Below are 19,374 nucleotides of genomic sequence, written 5' to 3' on the forward strand. Positions count from 1 at the left end.
ACTCCCAGAGTTTACTCAAACTCATGTCCGTTGAGTCGGTGATGCCATCCAACCATTTCATCCTCTGTCATCCCCTTCTCCTCCCGACTTCAACTTTTCCCAGCATCAGGGTCTTTTCAAATGAGTCAGCTCTTCGCATCAGGTGACCAAAATATTGGAGTTTCAGCTTCAACATCAGTCCTTCCAATGAACAGCCAGGACTGATTTCCTTTAGTATGGACTGGTTGGATCTCCTTGCAGTTCAACGACTCTCAAGGGTCTTCTCCAACACCATAGTTCAAAAGCATCCATTCTTCAGCGCTCAGCTTTCTTTATAGTCCAACTCTCACATCCATACATGACTGGAAAAACCATAGCCTTGACTAGACGGACATTTGTTGGCAAAGTAACGTCTCTGTTTTTTAATATGCTGTCTAGGTTGGTCATAACTTTTCTTCCAAGGAGTAAGCATCTTTTAATTTCATGGCTGCAGTCACCATCTGCAGTGATTTTGGATCCCAAAAAAATAAAGTCTGCCATAGTTTCCACTGTTTCTCCATCTATTTGCCATGAAGTGATGGGACCAGATGCCATGATCTTTGTTTTCTGAATGTTGAGCTTTAAGCCAACTTTTTCACTCTCCTCTTTCACTTTCATCAAGAGGCTCTTTAATTCTTCTTCACTTTCTGCCATAAGGGTGGTGTCATCTGCATATCTGAGGTTATTGATATTTCTCCCGGCAATCTTGATTCCAGCTTGTACTTCATCCAGCCCAGCATTTCTCATGATGTACTCGGCATATAAGTTAAATAAGTAGGGTGACAAAATACAGCCTTGACCTACTCCTTTTCCTATTTGGAACCAGTGTGTTGTTCCATGTCCAGTTCTAACTGTTGCTTCCTGACCTGCATACAGGTTTCTCAAGAGGCAAGTCAGGTGGTCTGGTATTCCCATCTCTTTCAGAATTTTCTACAGTTTATTGTGATTCACACAGTCAAAGGCTTTGGCATAGTCAATAATGCAGAAATAGACGTTTGTCTGGAAGTCTTTTGCTTTTTTGATGATCCAGCAGATGTTGGAAATTTGATCTTTGGCTCCTCTGCCTTTTCTAAAACCAGCCTGAACATCTGGAAGTTCACAGTTCATGTATTGTTGACTGTGAGACTTGGAGAATTTTGAGCATTACTTTACTAGTGTGTGAGATGAGTGCAATTGTGCAGTAGTTTGAGCATTCTTTGGCATTGCCTTTCTTAGAGACTGGAATGAAAACTGAACTTTTCCAGTGCTGTGGCCACTGCTGAGTTTTCCAAATTTGCTGACATATTGAGTGTAGCACTTTCACAGCATCATCTTTCAGGATTGGAAATAGCTCAACTGGAATTCCTTTACCTCCACTAGCTTTGTTCATAGTGATGCTTCCTAAGGCCCACTTGACTTCACAGTCCAGGATGTCTGGCTCTAGGTGAGTGATCACACCATCATTATTATCTGGGTCATGAAGATTTTTTTGTACAGTTTTTCTGTGTATTCTTGCCACCTCTTCTTAATATCTTCTGCTTCTGTTAGGTCCATACCATTTCTGTCCTTTATTGAGCCTATCTTTGCATGAAATTTTCCCTTGGTATCTCTAATTTTCTTGAAGAGATCTCTAGCTTTTCCCATTATATTGTTTTCCTCCATTTCTTTGCACTGATCACTGAGGAAAGCTTTCTTATATCTCCTTGCTATTCTTTGGAACTCTGCATTCAAATGTGTATATCTTTCCTCTCCTCCTTTGCTTTTCGCTTCTCTTCTTTTTACAGCTATTTGTAAGGCCTCCTCAGACAGCCATTTTGTTTTTTTGCATTTCTTTTTCTTGGGGATGGTCTTGCTCCCTGTCTCCTGTACAATATCATGAACCTCCATCCATAGTTCATCAGGCACTCTATCAGATCTAGTCCCTTAAATCTATTTGTCACTTCCACTGTATAATCATAAGGGATTTGATTTAGGTCATACCTAAATGGTCTAGTGGTTTTCCCTATTTTCTTCAATTTCAGTCTGAATTTGGCAATAAGTAGTTCATGATCTGAGCCACAGTCAGCTTCCAGTCTTGTTTTTGCTGACTGTATAGAACTTCTCCATCTTTGGCTACAAAGAATACAATCAATCTGATTTCGGTTGACCATCTGGTGATATCCATGTGTAGAGTCTTCTCTTGTGTTGCTAAAAGAGGGTGTTTGCTATTACCAGTGCATTCTCTTGGCAGAACTCTAATAGCCTTTGCCCTACTTCATTCTGTACTCCAAGGCCAAATTTGCCTGTTACTCCAGGCAAATTTGCAGTTGTCTAAAAATTAGTGATACTGAGTTAAATAAGAATTCGGATAGATGTTTCTGCCTTGTTAAATTTTGCCAATAGAAAAATGCATATATACATTCAGCTCCAAAGTAAAACCATTTGGAGCAAAAGCTTTTGTCTCCTAAATTTCTTTTTCACAGTATGCCCTTTACTAATTCTACTATAAAATCCACAAATCTAATTAAGAATGTTTGAACCAGCAAGAGAACTTTGCAAATAATTTTTATCCCAGTTTTAGCTCACAAATATAGATACTATTTCATTTGCTATGTATTCAGATAATTCTTTTCCTTAAGAAAAATATTTTTAAATTCTAGAAATGTCCACAAACTAATTATACTAATCTTTCCATCATCACAAGAAACACAGTTGTACCTCTTGTGGCTTGTAATGGTAATGGTAGGCTTCTGCATCATTGCTTTGACAATCTGCCACTGATTCTTGTGGTCTTCATCTTGGTCTCCAAACACTTAAAAACAGCTGGCAATCTTGATGGAGAATTACTTTCTCACTTGTTGGTCCTTGAGCTTTTTAACAACTTAAACTATTGTCATAATGATGTGGCCATGCCCTTGGGCTTCAATCTGATACAGCCACCACACTCTATGGTTAGAGCCTCTTAGAATGGTCCTGAAATGCTTCTTAGAGTTCCAATCTGAAAACTTCTGAGAAGAAATTTGTTATTTAATATATTTCTTTCATCTAGCATCAGATATTTATAAATAATTGGAGTTAGGAAAATAAGCATCAGCACCAATATAATAGCAGGCATTTTATTTTTTTAATGAATATTCTCTTAAATCCACACCTTGAGAATTGCCTAACTTAGTGAGATTACATGGCTTTAATATAGAGTGTTATAAAATATAATTGCATTAACATAATATCACTAAACTATTCCCTTAATCACTAGGTTAAGGGAAACAGTAATAGTAAAAAGGAAGTGTAGAAAGAAGATAACTTGAGAAGACTATAAAGAAAACAAGGGGGGAAAATGTAGATAAATAGTACTGAAACCAAGAAGAAAGGAATGGGAAAAAAAAAGAAAATTATCATATGGTAAAGACTGCAGATTACTATAGCACTCTGCTGAGTTGAAATACAGCATTATAACACCAAGATGTTAGTGGACTGCAGTTGTATGATTCCATTTTTTTTAAAAGGTCAAAATCATTATGTGAGTTTCAAAATATGGGATATAACTTGTAGGTTGTGGGTCATTTTGGCTGGGTGAAGGGGGTCTAACCTTATCAGAGACTGAAATAGCAAAGGTTATAAAGCATACAATTTCATAAAATAAATTAAAATGTCATTGCTATTTTGGGGATTCACTGTTAGATTATTGTTACTTTTATAAGTCAGTGTTGGCCTCTGAATCTTCTCCTATATGACTGGAAGCAAATCTATAAAGCCTTGGTTGATTTTGTTAAAGTGTTTTTGGTGGTAAAGAATGATGTTAATGACAAAAATTATATTCTTCATAAAATATTGGGTTAACAAAAATACTGTTACACTTCCTATAAAATAGCAGATAGTTTTCTTAACATCAGATTTGTGGGTGCTTTCAATCTCAATTCTATGTATGAATCTTCACAGAGTCCTAACAGTTTAGCAGTGCTAATAAGAGTTGAACAACTACACGAGGCTCATCCGGTCAAGCGCTTACTCCCCTTAATGCAGCCTTAAACAAAGTTATCATTATCATTTCCAGTAAGTTGACAAACCTGTGATTATTGGTATTGTAGACTACATGACTATTATTGTATGATTAAAAAATAAATTGTTCACATATTTTGCATTGTTATTAGAATTGAGCTACCAGTGAGAAGTAGAAATTATTTATTTAATATTTAATGTGTCAAAAACAAAACATTCTCTATAGGTGCCTTCTTAGTAACACTGGCTTCCCTGGTGGCTCAGCTGGTAAAGAAACCACCTGCTATGCAAGAGACCTGGGTTCAATTCCTGGGCTGGGAACATCTCCTGGAGAAGGGAAAGGCTACCCACTCAGTATTCTGGCCTGGAGAATTCCATGGACTGTATAGTCTGTGTGGTTGCAAAGAGTCAGACACAACTGAGTGACTTTCATTTTCACTTTCTTAGTAATACCAGGTGTGAAACCATTGTTACACACATATCTTTCCATTTTTCAACCCCTAGTAGCATGTATTGCTCTAACAAAACACAATATTTAATCTTTCTTTATCCAGAAGTAGAGATGCTAATAAGAAATGATAATGTATCAATAAAATAAAGTAAAATGAGGGAAAGAGAGAGAGAGACTACATTATCATAGACCATAGCCTGAATCCTACTAAGATAAACTATAAATGCATGGGTGAATGGGGAAAAGTACAAGAAAAATTAGGAAGGAGAATAGCTTATAGAGAATACTATGAAGACAAGATTTCTGACAATTTTGTACAGACATGATATAAAGAGATGACAAAATCTACCAGTTATTCTATCACAAGAACACAAAAGTTACTTTTTCTCTTAGGTGAGAAAGATGAGGAAGACACTGCTTTTCTACAAGAACTTGTCTTATAATCTAAGTTATTAAATGTACTAAAAGTATTTATCCCTTAAAATTAGAACAGTAATGACTAAACAAAATGGATTTTTTTCTATACAACTATAGATCTGTTTGTTTGTCTTTTGTATGAAAATAAGCTGTTATGAAAAAGCCTTTCTCCACCTTGGTCTTGACTGCCCAGAGTTTATGCCTTCTACACACAGAAAGCTAAAGGTGGCCGAAGATGGCAAAGTAGTCTGCCTCACAAATAATATTAATCACACACAAAACATTAAGTTCACATTCTTAGGTCTAGTTCTTTTCCATAGCACATGCATAACAAAGGCTTCTGTTAAATATATTCATGGATAATATCAGATTATTCCCTTTTTTTTCTCAAGACAACTTGGGTCAGAAGACCTTAATAGACATGGTTCCAAAGAAGACATACAGATGGTCAATAGGCACATGAAAAGATGCTCAACATTGCTAAGTATTAGATAGATGCAAATTAAGACTACAATGAGGTGATATTTGGCAAAACTAATACAATTATGTAAAGTTTAAAAATAAAATAAAATTTAAAATAAATAAATAAATAAAAATCTACAAATAGCAAATGCTTGAGAAGATTTGGAGAAAAGGGAACATTACTACATTATTGGTGGGAATGTAAGTTGGTGCAGCCACTGTGGAAAATAGTATGGAGGTCCCTCAGAAAACTAAACATAGAACTACCATATGGACCAGCAATTGCATTCCTGGCATATAGCCAAACAAAACAATAATTCAAAAAGATGTCCACACCCCAAATTTCATAGCAGCACTATTCACAATAGCCAAGACATGGAAACCACTTAAATGTCAACAAATGAACGGATAAATAAGATGTGGTACATATAGAGTGGAGCACTACTCAGCCATGAAAAAGAATGAAATAATGTTATTTATAGCAACATAGATGCAACTAGAGATCATCATACTAAGCGAAGTAAGTCAGAAAGAGAAAGACAAATACCATATGATATCACTTATATGTGGAGTCTAAAATATGACATCTATGAAACAGAAACACACATAGAGAATAGACTGATGATTGCCAAGGGGGAGGGGACTGGGGGAGTGATGGACTGGGAGATTGAGATTAGCAGTTATAACCTATTATATACAGGCTGGATAAACAACAAAGTCTTACTATATAGCACAGAGGACTATATTTAATATCCTATAATGAAGTATATTGGAAAAGAATATTTTTTAAATGGAATATATATATATGTATAATGTGTATATATATATATATATATATATATATGGTATGTGTGTGTATGTAATACACAGAAGAACCATACAAAAAAGATCTTCACGACCCAGATAATCACGATGGTGTGATCACTCACCTAGAGGCAGACATCCTGGAATGTGAAGTTAAGTGGGCCTTAGAAAGCATCACTACGAACAAAGCTAGTGGAGGTGATGGAATTCCAGTTGAGCTATTTCAAATCCTGAAAGATGATGCTGTGAAAGTGCTGCACTCAATATGCCAGCAAATTTGGAAAACTCAGCAGTGGCCACAGGACTGGAAAAGGTCAGTTTTCATTCCAATCCCAAAGAAGGGCAATGCCAAAGAATGCTCAAACTACCGCACAATTGCACTCATCTCACATGCTAGTATAGTAATGCTCAAAATTCTCCAAGCCAGGCTTTAGCAATATGTGAACCGTGAACTTCCTGATGTTCAAGCTGGTTTTAGAAAAGGCAGAGGAACCAGAGATCAAATTGCCAATATCCGCTGGATCATGCAAAAAGCAAGAGAGTTCCAAAAAAATATCTATTTCTGCTTTATTGATTATGTCAAAGCCTTTGAATGTGTAGATCACAACAAGCTGTGGAAAATTCTGAAAGAGATGGGAATACCAGACCACCTGACCTGCCTCTTGAGAAATCTGTATGCAGGTCAGGAAGCAACAGTTAGAACTGGACATGGAACAATAGACTGGTTCCAAAAAGGAAAAGGTGTAGGTCAAGGCTGTATATTGTTACCCTTCTTATTTAACTTATATGCAGAGTACATCATGAGAAACACTGGACTGGAAGAAACACAAGCTGGAATCAAGATTGCTGGAAGAAATATCAATAACCTCAGATATGCAGATGACACCACCCTTATGGCAGAAAGTGAAGAGGAACTCAAAAGCCTCTTGATGAAAGTGAAAGAGGAGAGTGAAAAAGTTGGCTTAAAGCTCAACATTCAGAAAACAAAGATCATGGCATCCGGTCCCATCACTTCATGGGAAATAGATGGGGAAACAGTGGAAACAGTGTCAGACTTTATTTTGGGGGCTCCAAAATCACTGCAGATGGTGACTGCAGCCATGAAATTAAAAGATGCTTACTCCTTGGAAGAAAAGTTATGACCAACCTAGACAGCATATTAAAAAGCAGAGATTACTTTGCCAACAAATGTCCATCTAGTCAAGGCTGTGGTTTTTTCAGTGGTTGTGTATGGATGTGAGAGTTGGACTATAAAGGAAGCTGAGCACTGGGAGGGATTGGGGGCAGGAGGAGAAGGGGACGACAGAGGATGAGATGGCTGGATGGCATCACTGACTCGATGGACGTGAGTCTGAGTCAACTCCGGGAGTTGGTGATGGACAGGGAGGCCTGGTGGGCTGCAAATCATGGGGTCGCAAAGAATCAGACACAACTGAGCAACTGAACCGAACCAAACTGAACTGATACACATTTCTGATCAGTTATACATAGTCACCCACTTATTTCTTGTCCTTTAAAATATGACTTCTACTCTCACGACTCTGCTGAAGGTTGACAAATCAAACAGCCCTTTCTCCTTTCCATGTGCTTCAACCTGTTGGCAGCATTGAACTGTGCAAAAGCATGGACTTTGAGCTGAACAGACCTGAGCACAAACTGCTGCTCAGCTGCTTGCCAGCTGTGTAACCTTGGTCATTCTACCTTATCTCTCTGAACATCAGTTTCTTCCTTTGTACAATTAATGTAAGAATATATCTCTAACAGTCTGCCTGGGAAGACTAAATAATATTGTGTACATTCAGATCTGATCTATCATTGATACTCAATGTACATTCTTTTTGCTCTTCCTCTACACTGCTTCATTTTCCATTTTCCACGATGCTACAGTCTATGATAGGCCTCTTTTCTCATTGCTATATCCTTTGTCACTTCTCAAACTCCTCCATGACTCTTCTCCCATTAATATGGATTCTAAAGATCTATCCATATTCCTGATTGTTTCGTTGTTTACCTTTCTATACCTTATAACCCCATCCAGTGTTTGAACTATAATCTTTACCTTTGAATTGCCTTTTCCTGTGCTTACTTATCTTCATATCTCTCTCCAGTCTCCCCATATCATGATCTCCCACAGCAGGCTAGCCATCTACTGGCAGTTCATAAGCTCAAACATTGCATTCACCATGCAAAATATACCACTGTCTCCACTCTTACAATATGCTTTTCCTCTGGTGTTTCCCACTTTGGTAACGAGACCACTACTTATAGAGTCAAACAAGCCAAAAGTCTTGCTACCATCTCCTACAGCACAACTCTGACATCTTATTACCCCTAACTGAGCACTTGAATTTGTTCCAATTGCCTACAATGAAATCTCTTTTGTTTTCCTTCAACAACCTCTTTTTCACCAACTCAGAACATCATTTTAGCTATTGCCTGGATGCTATTCACAATAACTTATTCTGTATTCACAGTACCTTAATTTGGTATTCAATACCAAATACCTGGTCCATATTATTTCAACTCATTTTCTACAACTCACATAGATTCATCTTATACTTTAACCAAATTGGGCTAGTCTTAGCACTTCATTAACAACTCTATTAAATATTTCTGCCTTCCTCTTTTTATTCCACACCTTCCCAAATCTCTATCCTCCAGTTCCTACATTTTCAAATCCTAGATGTCCTACCAGGACCAGTATCAGTGACCTATCTCCATGAAGACTTCCCTGAGTTCCACAGTTCTAAACTATCTTTCCCTCTTGTAAGTGATCACGATAGTTTAGCAGTTTCTCTCTTACAGTACTTATTGTTGTCTTTCAAAAAATGGTTATTTGTGTTTTACAGCCTGCTAACTTGGGCATCCTTCCCCCTTCCCAAAACTTTTCTGGACTTTCCCTATCACTTACCTCCTTGAAAACCTGAGTAACAACTTAAAGTGGCCTTAAAATATCCAGACAACCAAAAATATTAAATAAGCAATCTTAAATGTATACCCATTTAAAATTAAGTGTATATAAAATCAATTCAATGAACTTTCTAGGAGATAGTTGAACATCTCCAATAAAGAAAGTTACTTTTACACAGTCAAAGCTTTGTAAAGTACAGTTCCAGGATCTCACTTGTGTTCTGAGTGGTAAGGATTGCTGGAAATCAGACCACCAGATAAGTGAAGTGTTACTGTACAACCAAAGGCTTCTTGCCAAGGATATATAATTAGCAGCAGAATCAACTGGCATTACTAAACCATATTTCGTTTTCTTTAATCTCCTTTCCCTCTCTTTTGTTTTCCTCCTCCCTGTTTGTGACTGATAGAGCCAGATGATCAATAATCTCTCTTTCACCAGCTCTGATCATCATCTTTGCTACTGCCTGGATGCTATTATTCACTTTAATACATTAATCCTTTGGTTGAAATTCTTAAACCACAATTCTTTATTCAAGGGCCATCTTGGCATCCACGTGCTGATAGCAGCTTGTCTGATGTTTCAAAAAATTAAATCTGAATGAAGCCTCTCTCTCCCCTAAAAGAGCTGAACAGAAGAGAGAAAGAGTAAGATACAGAAAGATATCAGCTCATTGATGCGATCAAATACACGGTGAGAAAAATAAATCTTTTTACATAAGAGAACAGGAAAATTTTACCTTGTGATTACTACTGGATGTCAACATGGCATTTAATGACAAAGTGCTGAGAAATAGTGTGGCGTTTTATTGAATCTCATTATTATCACAATGGGAAATAGAACACACACTGTACTGGCTCGCAGACCAACCTTTGTATGATCGCTGTAGCCTCTGGTAGAGCCCAGTGACTTTTATTCCTTTTCAGAAAGACATTAAAGTGACAGTGTGGCAGGCCATTTTTTCCACCACACACACTAAAAGTAGTGTGCGTGCGGCAGAACCCTGCCAAAGCACGTCGCATTCATACAAAGATCCATACAGATCTTAATCATAAAATAATCCATTCTGTACTCTGTTTTTATGACATTTATATGAATCTGGCCACAGCCTCATCAAGCAGTTCACAGAGGAAAATTGTTCTATTTATGTGGTCGAGACAGGGTGGACTTGATTTTCAAGCAAAGAGAAAAAGAAATACTCAATTTTTTTTGTAGTCACAAATCTGGAACTCAATAGAACTATTTTACACCATTTTGTACTATATTTGTAACAGAGGATCAGAAGAGATGATATCCTCTTTCTCTGCCCCCTTTCAGTAGTAAAGTCATTCACTGATATTTCTGAAGCTGAGAGACTGAGTGAAGACACCTGGAAATAGTTTTCTCTTTCTTTTCTAGTTAACTGCAAAAGGCAAAGAAATGGATGTGTGGGTAAAAGTAGAAAGGAAACTTTCCAATGTGGATCTGCTTTAATTTACTCTTGCCCCTGCACGGTAAGAACTAATAATTTTTCAATTAATTTCCTTAATGTTTGCTCCTTTCACTCCTTCTGGTATGTCAATGCACACACACCACAGAAAAGGGAATGACTTCTGAACATTTTTTCAGACTCATCTGCCCTTTCTTTTAGGTTTGTGATGATGATGCAAATCAGTCTATGTGCTTCTTAGTGTAACTGTTTTCTGGACTTTATTAAGACATATAAAAATAGAAACAACTGTTTTATAACATCTTTCAGAAAGCTAATTTTCTGGGTAATCTACATGAACAAGTAATTTGTAAAGAAGTAAAAATATCTTGTTGGTGTGCTGACTTAATTATGTTCCATCCATTCTTAACAACCTTCAGTCATTTATAGGAGTTCTGGCTTCACTAAGAGTGTCCCCATATAACTACTCTTTTGTTATCATCACACATAGCTCTTAGATGTTGCACTCATTTTCTCCAAGTCAGAATCTAGACTCTAAATCCTACATTTATGAGAGAGATCTGAGTTCAAGTTTTCTGGCTTCTTTTAAAGATACTGTTACTTATTTAAGTGTGGAATAATTGTATAAAAGTCCTAGATCATATATAAAATCAGATACCACATGACTCCAGGCCCCTAAATGTGAATATTTTTATATAATTTCATCAGAAGATAAACCTTTTTCCCCTTCAAATAATACAGAACACGCCTCCTTTCTTTTAGAACAAAAGGGAAAAAAAGAGGAAGTGCCAATATGTGTAAGACTGTTATAAGAAACTGAATTAATGTGAATAATTATGTAATGATTGCTCCTAATTAAATAAGGATAATGCTCAGGGTGTCCTTTTTTTTTTTTTTTTTTGTTCCTTCAGAAACCACTGGTATTTGGGAATATTCTGTACACTGCTTTCTTTCTCCAGAAACCCCTCCCCCAAATAAATGACAGCATAAATAGACACATAAACTCCATATGAATCATTAGTGTGTGAGATACTGTTACCCTGGGGCTGCTGTAACTCACATATATTCCCTTCTTTCTATTTCAAATCTTTAAAATATTTTCTTTTCAAATACTTATAAAAGCACGTATGGTTGAAATAAAAATAAAGCACATACAGATGATACTTTCAAACACAGCACTCTCATATTAGAAAGAAAATAGGCATGTTCTGTTTCTCTGGGTCCAATGTATGTCCAGGGAAAGTAAAATCTTAAAAGTAGAGAAGATCAAGATTAGATTGTAGACTTTAAAATGTTACAACTGTCATTTTGAGAAGAACTGGCATCTTTTATGCAGTCCACCTACCTAATGTTAAAATTTATGAAAGAATGTGCATTCCATTGTGAAAAGTGTTTAATGGGTAAAAGTGTGTGTGCTTCACCAGCAATCACTGTGTGAAGAAGAGAAACTTAGATAAATTTGAGCCATTGTAAAATATGTTTGCTAAAAAAGCTTTTTATTAAAAAAAAAAAGTAGAATAGTTTGTCCTGAGACCATCTATTTATTAGAATCAGTGTCATCTTAGGGACCCATAACAGTGAAAATAATCTTCAGGAAAAGAATGCCATATAATTCTGAAAATCCATACCTTAAAATCTCTCTTCTAAAGATAAGGCCTCCTAGGAAGCATATGTGATCTCTCCCTCCCTGAGGCTTTTCCAGACTTTTGGGATGCTAGCTTTTTTTGAGTTAAGACAAATACTAATGACAACGTTGGGAGAGTTCAGCATGAAGCAAGGAAGTTGACCACGTACCTGTTTTGTTTTGTTCAGTTTGTTTGTTTATCTCAGAACAATAAGAAAATTCTACAGGACTCCTTGAAAACAGTGAAAATCTCCTTAATGATTTTTATGGTCCTGCAGATATATTTCTCACTAAACTACACTTTTTTGACAACACTGGGATTTAAAAGAGTAACATATTTATTTCTACTTTGCAAATAAGTTCATCTACATCATTTTTCTAGATATAGAGAACAAATGTATAGATACAAAGTAGGGGAAGGAGGGTATGGGATTGATGGAGAGACCGGAATTGGCATATGTTCAGTTCAGTTCAGTCACTCAGTTGTATCCAACTCTTTGTAACCCCATGGACTGCAGCACACCAGGCCTCCCTGTCCATCACCAACTACCAGACTTGACTAAAACTCATGTCCATTGAGTCGGTGATGCCATCCAACAATCTCATCCTTTGTCATCCCCTTCTCCTCCTGCCTTCAATCTTTCCCAGCTTCAGAGTTTTTTCCATTGAGTCAGTTCTTCACATCAGGTGGCCAAAGTATTGGAGTTTCAGCTTCAGCATAAGTCCTTCCAACAAATATTCAGTACTGATTTCCTTTAGGAAGGACTGGTTGGATCTCCTTGAAGTCCAAGGGACTCTCAGGAGTCTTCTCCAATGCCACAGTTCAAAAGCATCAATTCTTCAGCGCTCAGCTTTCTTTATAGTCCAACACTCACATCCATACCTGACCACTGGAAAAACCATAGCTTTGACTAGACAGACTTTTGTTGGCAAGGTAACGTCTCTGCTTTTTAATAAGCTGTCTAGGTTGGTCATAACTTTTCTTTCAAGGAACAAGCATCTTTTAATTTCAGGCTGCAGCCACAATCTGCAGTGATTTTGGAGCCCCCCAAAAATAAAGTCTGTCACTATTTCCACTGTTTCCCCATCTATTTGCCATGAAGTGATGGGACCAGATGCCATGATATTAGTTTTCTGAATGTTGAGTTTTAAGCCAGCTTTTTCACTCTCCTCTTTCACTTTCATCAAGAGGCTCTTTAGTTCTTCTTTGCTTTCTGCCATAAGGATGGTGTCACCTGCATATCTGAGGTTATTGATATTCCTCCTGGCAATCTTGACTCCAGCTTGTGCTTCATCCAGTCCAGCATTTCTCATGTATATAAACTAGACAACTGAGGAGATCCAACTGTAAAGCACAGGGAACTCTACTCGATGCTTTGTGGTGATCTAAATGGGAAGGAAATCCAAAAGATAGGGACTGTATATATGTGTGTGTGTGTGTGTGTTAATTGCTGTCATGTCAGACTCCTTGTGACCCCTTGGACTGTAGCTGTCAGGCTTCTCTGCCCATAGAATTATACGGAAAAGAATACTGGATGCGAATTCTTAGGTTGGCCATTCCCTTCTCCAAGGTATCTTCCTGACCCAGGAATCAAATCCAGGTCTCCTGTATTGTAAGCAGATTCTTCACTGGCTGAGCGACCAGGGAAACCTTACATATACATATATATGTGTGTGTGTGTGTGTGTGGCTGATTCACTTTGCTGTACAGAAGAAACTAACACAACATTGTAAAGCAACTATATTCCAATTAAAAATTTAAAAATGAAATAAAAGAGTGACATATTTTCCATATGAAGGATTACACATCAATTACACCTTGACCACTGTACTAAGTTGGTCATAATGAAGACAAAATGGGGCAAAGTAGATTTAACATTCAAAGAAGAGCCTCAAGATTGCCTTTACAAGCCAGGTCCTTGCACTGAACACAGCTTCAAAATGTATATCAGGAAGCATTTTGTCTGGAATAAGAGAGAAATTGCACAATGGAGGCACATTATAATGTACATTGAAATAATGGTATCACAACTACACATAACTTGACCAAAAATATAAATGAATAAATGAAGAAAGATTTATTTATGTATCAAGGCAATCCTGCCAGCTGTTTCTACAGAATGAGCATGAAATAAGAGACATGAGGCCTCTCTTCCTTTAGCCAATCTCAGTTCTCATGTGTCTTTCATATATTAAACAACTTCCAGCTCTGAGGGTGACTCAGAAAACCATTATTTTCTAAAATATGGACCTTAAATGCTAGCCATTTATTTATTTATATTCAAACCAAAAAAAGTTATATATTCCATTACTGGAGAAAAACCTTGCTGTTTTGGACATACTGAGGAAATAGAATCCATTGGTCTCCAATACGGCAGCTTCCTAAGAAAGAATTCTTAAGGTAATTTTGTCTAACACAATCTTCTCCTTGTATTCTCACTTTAGAAGCTAGTTCATAGCTCCATAAGATAAGACTCTATACATCTTTTCTTTTATACAAACATATAGCACTATTGATAAAACTGATTCCTGGTACCCATAAAAAGAAATCATTTGGCAAAACAAAAGAATTCATTGAATATTTAGAGTATGCCAAGCTAGATGCTAAGGGCAATAAAAGAAAACATGCTACATGATATAAATTATCAAGTAATTAAAATATCATGCATGAAAATTACAGTGACCAGACCAAAGATTCTTAGCATGTAACAATCACAAATCTTTTCATTTTGTGAATTAAATTATATTGAAGGGAAGATGTTATGAGTATGACATGAAATAATCCGAGAAAACTTTTGTCAGTAGTACTTGAAAGAGGAAGTATGAATTAAAGTGAAAGAAGTTTGATTTCCTAAGGCTACTAGTACACAGTCATATGAGTAGTAATGAGATCAAAATGGGTAATACTAGTTTAGAAAGATTTTCTAGCACTCAAAGAAAGACGGGGGGGAGGCAAGGTAACAGACTCAAAGAGAACAAATTTGTTGCTCATTATGTTTGGGGATTGAAACAGGAAATTTGAAAATGACATTTGAATATTGTCTGGATTTCAGAAAAATCACTGGTTTAACATATTGCAAAGATCACAAATGGTTCTTGAATTTTTAACCAGTGAACTGTAGATGAATCCAGGCTACACACAAGAAAGGGATTTTTTTTTAATTTTTTATTGGAGGATAATTGCTTTATCCTATTATGGATATTAGGATATCCTGCATCCTAATATTATGTTAGTACCATACATCAACAAGAATCAGCCATAGGTATCCATATGTTCCCTCCCTCTTGAATGTCCCTCCCACCTCCAACCCCATCCCACCCTTCTAGGTTGTCACAGAGTACTGGGTTGAGCTCCTTGTGTCACAGGTCAAACTCCCACTGGCTATCTATTTTACACATGTATATGGAATCTCCCGGCAATCTTGATTCCAGCTTGTGCTTCTTCCAGCCCAGCGTCTCTCATGATGTACTCTGTATATAAGTTAAATGAGCAGGGTGACAATATACAGCCTTGACATACTCCTTTTCCTATTTGGAACCAGGGAGGCCTGGCGTGATGCGATTCATGGGGTCGCAAAGAGTTGGACACGACTGAGCGACTGAACTGAACTAATATGGAATCTAGAAAGATGGTACTGACCAACTTGTTTGCAGGGCAGCAAGGAAGACACAGACTCAGAGAACAGACTGTGGACCCAGTGGGAGAATGAGAGGATGGGAGGAATTGAGAGAGTAGCATGGAAGGGAATTTTTGAACATAGTTTAAAAACAACAATTCACCATGGAAGTATTGAAGCAGATCAAGATCTGCTTTTGCATTTATATATACTATGAAAATCTTTTAAAAAGTCAAAGATGCAAAAAGAATATCCAAGCACAATCACTAATTTCTGTTACAACTGAAGGAAGCTCAAGAATGAACAACACACACATACCACACAATAGCATGATGAGACTTTTTCATCTTGACAAATGGTTTGAATCAACAAAAATTATAACCAAGCCAAGGATTTACATAAGAATAAGTATGGTTCTGGCACAACAGGCAACACTTCTTTCAATCATTTTTTTTTTTTTACAAACACACTTAGGTTCCTTCTTCATATACAAAGACATGCACTCAGTTTAACATTGTTACATATGTAGGCTAGTCCAAGCTCTGTGATTGTAGATGTGTGAAACCTGGAAGACAGAAAAATTCACTAACATAAGTCATCTTCAAAAGAACAGCAGAAGAAACTCTACAAATACCAATTGAACAAACTCTGGCGGTTGTGAAATCATATCCAGGAAAGCAACAGGCTGTTAGTTAAGTTTTGGCAAGTAGAAGTGAGGTATCTGTTTTGATCAAAGCTTCCGTGATACCTGAGAAACAAACTGACAGACTTACAAACAAAAGACTCTACAAGCAGCAACAAAACACCGAGGTCTAAGGAAGCACACACAGTCATTCAAGGATTGATTGCTGAAGCCTACGGTTGCCGAATCTCTCTTTCTGGGATTAATGCCCATAAAGATAGCAACACCGTCATCAGTGTCATCTTCAAACAAAAGACCACAATATAGAGAGAACAATATTAATTATTGTCAAAATCACTTGTGCACTCAGCGATTTCAATAGGAACAATCAGTTTAAGTGGCAGTGGCAAATGCTCGACATAAAACACGCTTGCTGCAATCCAAACTGGATTTAAAGAGAGGTGAGCGACCGCTTTAGTTGTTTAATCTGGTTATATTTGAACTAAAGTAGTTCACATTTTTAGAATAAACGAATCAAAGGCGTAATTGTTTTTGTCATCTGCACAGCAATTTTACTCCTGAATGCATTGTTTTAGGCAGGAATTAATAAAAATTGCATGCGCTTCAGGTGCTGGGTAGATCACCCTTTTCCACACAGCCCAGCCTGGAGCTGTGAATGCTCCTTTTCTTATTATCAGTTAATAATTCTCTCTCATTGAGGCAAATTAGGAACTTGACTGTGTTAGAGAGTCCAGAACACTGCTAGAGGCAAGGGGCTAAATGGCAGAAATTCCTCTCTGAGCAAGACGCATGAAGCACGACATTGTGTCCACCACAAAAGCCGCTCTGTATTTTTGATCCTTTCTAATTTAATTAGCCCAAGAGGTAGCGCATTAATTTGCCAAGAATTCTTCTGATGCGAAAGCTGCCCTTATTGCAGTGAAGGGAAAAAATAACCTGCGTGCTACAGTGGCATGCTAGTAATGAAAGGGGGTTATTTTTGTGTTACAAATGGCATTGCAGGGTTACAAGAGACCTTTAAACCTTTTTATCTCTGGTTAGGTCATATGTAACATAGTGCAACACAAAGCGCTAATTAACCAATTCTGGTCCAGACATCTTTTAGAACACTTAAGAGAGTTACACAGTTAGGACCCAGGTCAAACTCATGGCTTTGTTTGCTTTTAAAAACTGAAAGCATCTTCTAATGTATATATTAAAAAAAGAACAGAAAAGTCATCAATCGGCAGTTCAGTTGTTCTACAGACCCAGTGCTCTTAGATATTTATTCTTGTCTTTGTTTTCTTTCTGTTGAATGATATTCTTTATGTGGGCAAGCTGGAGCCTTGAAGTCCCTTAGAAGGTCTCTTGGCTCTTTATGCTGTATTTGTTTGGTAAATCGTCTCCATGTTAATCTTCATCAAATACTTGGAGTCCGTTTTGAGAAACTTTGATCAGATCTCCCACCACAGCACTTCTTCATTGCCATGTGCTTCTGATGTGTGCTCATGCACTGGAAGGGGTCATTTACTCATTAAAGAACAAGAAGCATGCATCCTACCTTGATAAGTCCTCCCCAATACTTTGAACTGTTAATTAAGCCTATGTAATCACATCTCCTGTTTGCAGAACTATTTCTTTCTAGAAATTATAGGTTCCCACTTAGAGACTTTCAACACCCCTGTCGCTTTCCCTCACCACTTTTCATTCTGCTGCCTGAATGTGGCTGGGTAAAGACACACACTTCCAGAAACCAATTCAAGAAAACCTGAGAAGTATTACATTTAATTCACCCATCCCCTTAATGAAAACCAGTGGAAGACAATAGCTTTCAAGTAAGGCACTGATATTTCCCTCCCTCCCTGCTTCTGGCTAAAAATCAGTGAATTAAGGAGTGGTGGCATTTAGAGTGTTTGGAGATGCATTATGGATATCGAGAGACATCGCACGTAGCCTGTTTAGGGCTCAGTGTAAGATTTAGTAGCCAAACTGAGAAGAAGAAATTAGCTTTGTCAAGAGGTAGGACTGGATGGATCCAGGCTAAAGGGAGTGGGCTGGGGTGAGAGGGCAGAGAGCAGAGAAGAGAGAAAAGCATCTGGAGAGAAGAGAGAGATCTTTTAAAAAAAAAACAACTTGTGAACAAGAGAGAGGTTTAAAATGAGGGGGAAAAAAAACAGCAATTGGATGTTAATTTCAAGGAAAGAAGAGGAACTGGAGGGAGAATTGAATTAGGAGAATCTCTTAATTTAACAGTGCTTCCTCATGGACAATTGCACAAAATAAGTCTCTTAAAATAGAGCTTGTCCTTTCAAAACATATTTATTTTTTAAAGGTAACATGCTCCCAGATACTTTTGTTCCAAACTAGAAATACTTTTGATTGATTTATAATATAGAAGTAAAATTTTTAAAACTTTCTGTTATTAATTAATTTTTGTCCTGAACTAAAAGCCTTTTATATTTTATGTATGCTTTTTAAAACTCAGCAGCTAAATAGTAAAATAACAGTTTTCTTACACAAATTAAAAAGTTCATATATAATGCCATTAATATCACATATAAACAAGATAACTCAGCTGCGAATGTGCTTTTATAGATATATGTTAAACTGGTCTGAATTTCTCCAGGTTGTCCAAAAGATTTGAAAGAGTAAAAAGATTTTTTAATACACAGTAAATACTTCTGAAATAGTGAATTAAAATGAAAAACAGATGACATATTTATTCAGCTTTTGGCTTCTGTAACATCAAACAGCACATTTTCTTCAAATGGTTTCATCAGTGGACCAGTAACCTCTTAAGTTGATTGACTCAAGCATGTCACTTATTTGATGATTGAAGGTTTATAAAATAGTCCCTAGTTATTTTCATCTGTCAACGTGTTATATATCTCTCACAATAGATTAAAAGGTAGCATTTATTCCCATGCTTTCTCTACAAATAATTTTAAGTTTTCAAATAAAATGAAGATACAATATATGAATGCAGTATTTAATTTCCATTAAAGAAATATCTTAAAATTTATATTTAATTAATTTTATTAAGTGTTTCTTCTTTTAAAGATTGA

At 36.8% G+C, this 19,374-nt stretch overlaps 1 long non-coding RNA gene across 2 annotated transcripts in view; it reads right to left on the minus strand.

Annotated features, from left to right (window-relative positions):
• The window catches only part of LOC133260318 (uncharacterized), a 367,758-nt gene that overhangs the window by 186,709 nt on the left and 161,675 nt on the right, over positions 1-19,374 (minus strand). The gene's annotated exons all lie outside the window — the stretch shown is intronic.

This window comes from Bos javanicus, chromosome 2, assembly GCF_032452875.1.
Source record: "Bos javanicus breed banteng chromosome 2, ARS-OSU_banteng_1.0, whole genome shotgun sequence".
In the NCBI taxonomy this organism is placed as follows: Eukaryota; Metazoa; Chordata; class Mammalia; order Artiodactyla; family Bovidae; genus Bos; species Bos javanicus.